The sequence below is a fragment of the Oncorhynchus clarkii genome, chromosome 32 (genome assembly GCF_045791955.1).
Source record: "Oncorhynchus clarkii lewisi isolate Uvic-CL-2024 chromosome 32, UVic_Ocla_1.0, whole genome shotgun sequence".
Taxonomy (NCBI): Eukaryota; Metazoa; Chordata; class Actinopteri; order Salmoniformes; family Salmonidae; genus Oncorhynchus; species Oncorhynchus clarkii.
The window spans coordinates 19832646-19838489 of NC_092178.1; positions in this window are offsets into that span (position 1 = coordinate 19832646).

Consider the following 5844-nt stretch of genomic DNA (forward strand, 5'->3'; position numbering starts at 1 on the left):
GGTTCCAGAAAAACAGTCGCTTTCAAACTAGGGATTTCGTGGCTAATGGAGATAAAACAGTGATTCTCATAGATTATGCATGCATACACATTGACACATCCACCCCAAAGCGAGAGGTTGAAAAATACTTACTAGTAGACAAGATTCCGGGCATGTCTTTAAGTCGTTCAAAACAAAGTACAATTTTTGTTGTTGCTATTTCCTTTTCAGTACTTGTTCTTGTGAGTAGCTTGTACTTTAATGTTACAATATAAGATGCATTTAAAGACAGATACACAACTGACAGGATGAAAAAAGACATGAAAACGGACAAGTTCCTTAATTTCTAGTTATCTTGACAAATTGTTGTGTGGAACACAAAATGGCTTAACTCATTTTTAACATCTGTTTTGATGTATGGCTGTTTCGGGGAGCGTCTATGGGCCTGCCACTCAACCTGCTCACTGAGCTGCTCACTCTGCTCCCAGACTACCCAATCTCTCTTCGGAGCAGAGCGTTAAGGGTTGTCAGACAAGCTTGCTGACTAATCTACTGTGTAGCTGCAGACACCAGCCCCTAAAACGGTTTAGTTTAAGAGCTGTGCTAACAGTAACAGTAAGAGTAACACTATCCTCTCTGACACGCATATAACATAACCCTCTCTGACACGCATATAACATTACCCTCTCTGACACGCATATAACATTACCCTCTCTGACACAGATGTAACATTACCCTCTCTGACACAGATGTAACACTATCCTTTCTGACACAGATGTAACACTGCCCTCGCTGACACGCATATAACATTACCCTCTCTGACACAGATGTAACACTACCCTCTCTGACACGCATATAACATTACCCTCTCTGACACAGATGTAACACTACCTTCTCTGACACAGATGTAACACTCTGCTCTCTGACACGCATGTAACATTACCCTCTCTGGAGATAATATAAGACTGAAGTACTGGAAACAATAGAACACTATGACAAATCTGGGAAACCAGGTCTAGTATTCATAGCTGACTTTGAAAAGGTTTTGATGTAAGTACAACAGGAGTTGCTATATAAATGCCTGGAATATTTCAATTTTGGAGTGTCTCTTATAAAATGGGTTAAAGTTATGTATGTACCCTATGTGTAAAATAGTAAATAATGGCTACTTCTCAGAAAATGTTTATCTGTCCAGAGGAGTAAAACAAGGTTGTCCTATATCGGCATATTTATTTATTTTTGGCATCGAAATGTTAGCAGTTAAAATCAGATCCAACAATAATATTAAAGTATTAGACATCCAGGTCTTAAAAATAAATGTGTCATTGTACGCTGATGATTCATGTTTTCTTTTAAATCCACAATTTGGATCCCTCCAGAGCCTCATAGAGGATCTAGATACTTTTCTATCTTCTCTGGATTACAACCAAATTATGATAAATATTATGTATTGGATCACTAAAAAATTCTACTTTTACATTACCGTATAGTTTACCAATAAAATGGTCTGACAGGGATGTGGACATACTCGGAATACATATCCCGAAAGAAAGAAATGATCATACGCCAATACATTTGAATAGAAAGTTAGCAAAAACAGATAAGATCTTGCAACCATGGAAAGGAAAATACCTGTCTATTTGTAGAGAAATCGCCCTGATTAACTCTTTAGTCATATCCCAGTTTAATAAATATGAATTCTATGGGAAGAAATTATTAAATATCGGCCCAGAGGTAATTTGACACGAAGGCCTGAACAGTTGATGTTGAGATGTGTCTGTTACAGGAACTCTGTGAAGTATTTATTTGAGCTGCAATTTCTGAGGTTGGTAACTCTAATGAACTTATCCTCATAGCAGATGATGGTTTTTGCGACCGTACTTGAAGGAACTTTCAAAGTTCTTGAAATGTTCCGGATTGACTAGCGTTCATGTCTTGAAGAAATGATGTTGATTAATAATAATAATAATAATAGTAATGATGATGATTGTTTCATTTTCCTTATTTGAGCTGTTCTTGCTATAATATTTAACCTTTATTTAACTAGGCGAGTCAGTTAAGAACAAATTCTTATTTACAATGATGGCCTACCGCGGCCAAACCCTAACCCGGACGACGCTGGGCCAATTGTGCGCCGCTCTATGGGACACGGCCGGTTTTGATACAGCCTGGAATAAAACCAGGGTCTGTAGTGACGCCTCTAGCACTGAGATGCAGTGCCTTAGACCACTGCACCACTCAGGAGCCCCAATAATATGGACTTGGTATTTTACCAAATAGGGCTATATTCTGTATAACACCTCTACCTTGTCACAATACAACTGATTGGCTCAAACGCACTAAAAATGAAAGACATTCCACAAATTAAACTTCTTAAGGCTAGGGGGAAGTATTTTGACATACGGATGAAAAGCGTGCCCAAAGTAAACTGCCTGCTACTCAGGCTCAGAAGCTAGGATATGCATATAATTGGTAGATTTAGATAGAAAACACTCTGACACAAACACTCTGGCACACTCTGACACAACACATTATGTCTGTGAGTATAACAGAACTGATTTGGCAGACGAAACCCCGAGCACAATCCATCCAGGGAGAACGTTTTTTGAGGTCATTATTTATGAGGAACCTGGTTGCAGTTCCTATGGCTTCCACTAGATTTCAACAGTCTTTAGAAATTGGTTGATGTTTTTCTTTTGAGAAATAAAGAAGTAGGGCTGTTCTTTGTAAGTGTCACTCAGGTGGACTCTAGTCTTTTGGTGCGGGTGAACTGGAATGCGCTTCATGTTGTTTTTATCCTGTATTAGAAACAGTTTATTCCGCCTTAAATTTGATTGATTATTTACGTTTTAGGGTACCTGAGGTTGGATTAGGAACATTGTTTGAAATGTTTGGACCAAGTTTACAGGTAACTTAGATACTTTGTAGGCATGTTGGGCGAGTTGAAACCGGTGTCTATCTGAAGCAAACGCGCCAAATATATGGACATTTGTGGGACATAAACAAGGACATTATCGAACAAAAAGACCATTTGTGATGTTTCTGGGACATTTTGGAGTGCCAACAGAAGAAGATCTTCAAAGGTAAGGCATTAATTATATCGCTATTTCTGACTTTTGGCACGCACCTGCCTGGTTGAAATCAGATTTGCATGTGTTTGTATGCGGGGCACTGATCTCAGATAATCGCATGGTCTGCTTTTTCCTTAAAGCCTTTTTGAAATCTGACACAGCTGCTGGATTAAGAAATTAAGCTTTATTTTGATGTACTAAACATATATTTTCGTGAATGTTGAATATCGATATTCCTGTAGTTTGAATTTGGCGTGCTGCCATTTCACTGGATGTTGTCAAATCAATCCCGCTAAAGGGATTGGCGCATGAAGGGATCCACAAGAAGTTTTAACAAGGCGCACCTGTGAATGCATTCCAGGTGGCTACCTCATGAAGCTGGTTGAGAAAATGCCAAGAGTGTGCAAAGCTGTAATCAAGGCAAAAATCTATTTTTTTTGGTTACTACGTGATTCCATACATGATATTTCATAGTTTTGATGTCTATGTTATTATTCTACAATGTAGAAAATAATAAAAATAAAGAAAACCCCTTGAATGTGTAGATGTGTCCAAACTTTTGACTGGTACTGTATATAGTGTGGCGTACAGCAGGTCAGCCACCAGGCCACCAACACACTGACACTGACTCAACTCCAGCCACTTTAATAATGGGAATTGATGGGAAATGATGTAAATATATCACTAGCCACTTTAAACAATGCTACCTTATATAATGTTACTTACCCTACATTATTCATCTCATATGCATACGTATATACTGTACTCTATATCATCGACTGTATCCTTATGTAATACATGTATCACTAGCCACTTTAAACTATGCCACTTTGTTTACATACTCATCTCATTTGTACATACTGTACTCGATACCATCTACTGTATCTTGCCTATGCTGCTCTGTACCATCACTCATTCATATATCCTTATGTACATATTCTTTATCCCCTTACACTGTGTACAAGACAGTAGTTTTGGAATTGTTAGTTAGATTACTTGTTATTACTGCATTGTCGGAACTAGAAGCACAAGCATTTCGCTACACTCGCATTAACATCTGCTAACCATGTGTATGTGACAAATAACATTTGATTTGATTTGATTTGATTTTCAGGGGGAGACTCGTCAAGGCCTGGTGACAGAAGGAGTCTACATCACGAGGTGATGGCTCCCTCTGCTGGACCTGTCAGGTCTCGATGGGCTCTCCGGCCAGAACTAATTAGGGCTGATTGTGGTTGGTGAGTAATCAAGGGGCTGATTGCTCACCAGCTGGACGAGTCCCATAAAGCTGCCAGAAGGGCAGCACACGGGGAAGGTACTGGGGAAGGGAGGTTACTTCCGTATAGTTGTGCTCAGTCCCAGGGATAATGGAGGGAGCTCAGTTTTGTTCCCCACATGATACAGCAAGACCCGGAGCCCAGAAGACAGTATCCCGGACAGGGTCTCCTGGGAGAGACCTATTATTTTATTTTTGTTTGTTATTTAAATTAACATCCTTGTAACCGAGCTAATCCAACTCCGTCCATATCTGATCTGTGTAAACGTCTTGACCAAACCCCCTGGTCTGCCACAAGTGGTGGAGAATGCAAGCATTCTGATAACGTGGTCAGATCAGGGTTGACGTTTACGCAGCATCAGCATTGACAAATTGATAGCTCAGTTCGTCCGGGCCCAACAAGCACAACAGGCGGTTCAGGAACAAACACTGGAGGAACAGCGGCTACAAAATGTCCACCTCGTTGAGGAAATCAGGAAGCTACAAGGAGGAGCGTCCAAACCTGTTTTTAATCAAGTTAACAGAAGACAACGACATTGAAACATACCTCTGAACATTTGAATGGACAGCACTACGGGAAGAATGGCTAAGGCCGAAGTGGGCAAGTATGTTGGCCCCTTCCTCTTCGGGAACACCCAAAAGGCATATTGGGACCTTAACAAGGATCAGGCAGCTAACTACGACAGACTCAAATGGGAGATACTCAGCCGCTACGTGTACAGCCTGGCCCATCGGGCCCAACTGTTCCACAACTGTAAGTTCGGGGCCGACGCATCCCCCCAAGCCCAGATGAGCAACCTATTGCACGTCACCAGGGCACGGCTCTTAACCCACGTGTCCACCCTCTCCATCCTAGACAAAGTGGTCCTGGATAGCTTCTTTCGAGCTCTACCCCACGGCATGAAGAGGGCGTAGAGTCTATGCATGCCCAAGACCTTGGAGGGCCTCCTGGGAGCAGTGGAGATGCATCAGAATGCTGAGGCCCTGTTTTCCGAGCCGGGCTGAGTCGGGGACCCGTCCGACAGTCAGCAGGGCCAAAGGGCTGCAAACCCGTGGAGAGATTGCTGGGGTAAAGCCGACCCGCCACCGAAGACCCCAGGTAGATGGAGACCAAAGAGGTGTTTTGAGTGTGGCGCCCGGGCGCACCTTGCCTGGAATTGCCCAGACCGAGAGGAGTTGATGCCATCAGCAAGCCCCGGAGGCGAGGTGGGTCATGCAGTGAACTGCATCACCTCCTGTTGGGTGCCCCACGAATCAACGGCACCCATGGTCCCGGTGAAGGTTGACGACACGACACGGAAGCTCTATTAGACTCCGGAAGTATGGTTACGCTCGTAACCATGAGGCTGCTGAACCATGGGACCGAACGTGGTAGGGCAATGTTCATTTCCTGTGTCCACAGTGACACAAAGCGGTATCCAACCCTATGGGCCAATATCGTGATGCCACAAGGGAGCTGACAGATGTTGTTGGGTGCCGTACCGGAGTTGCCGGTACCCCTCCTCCTTGGGAAAAGAT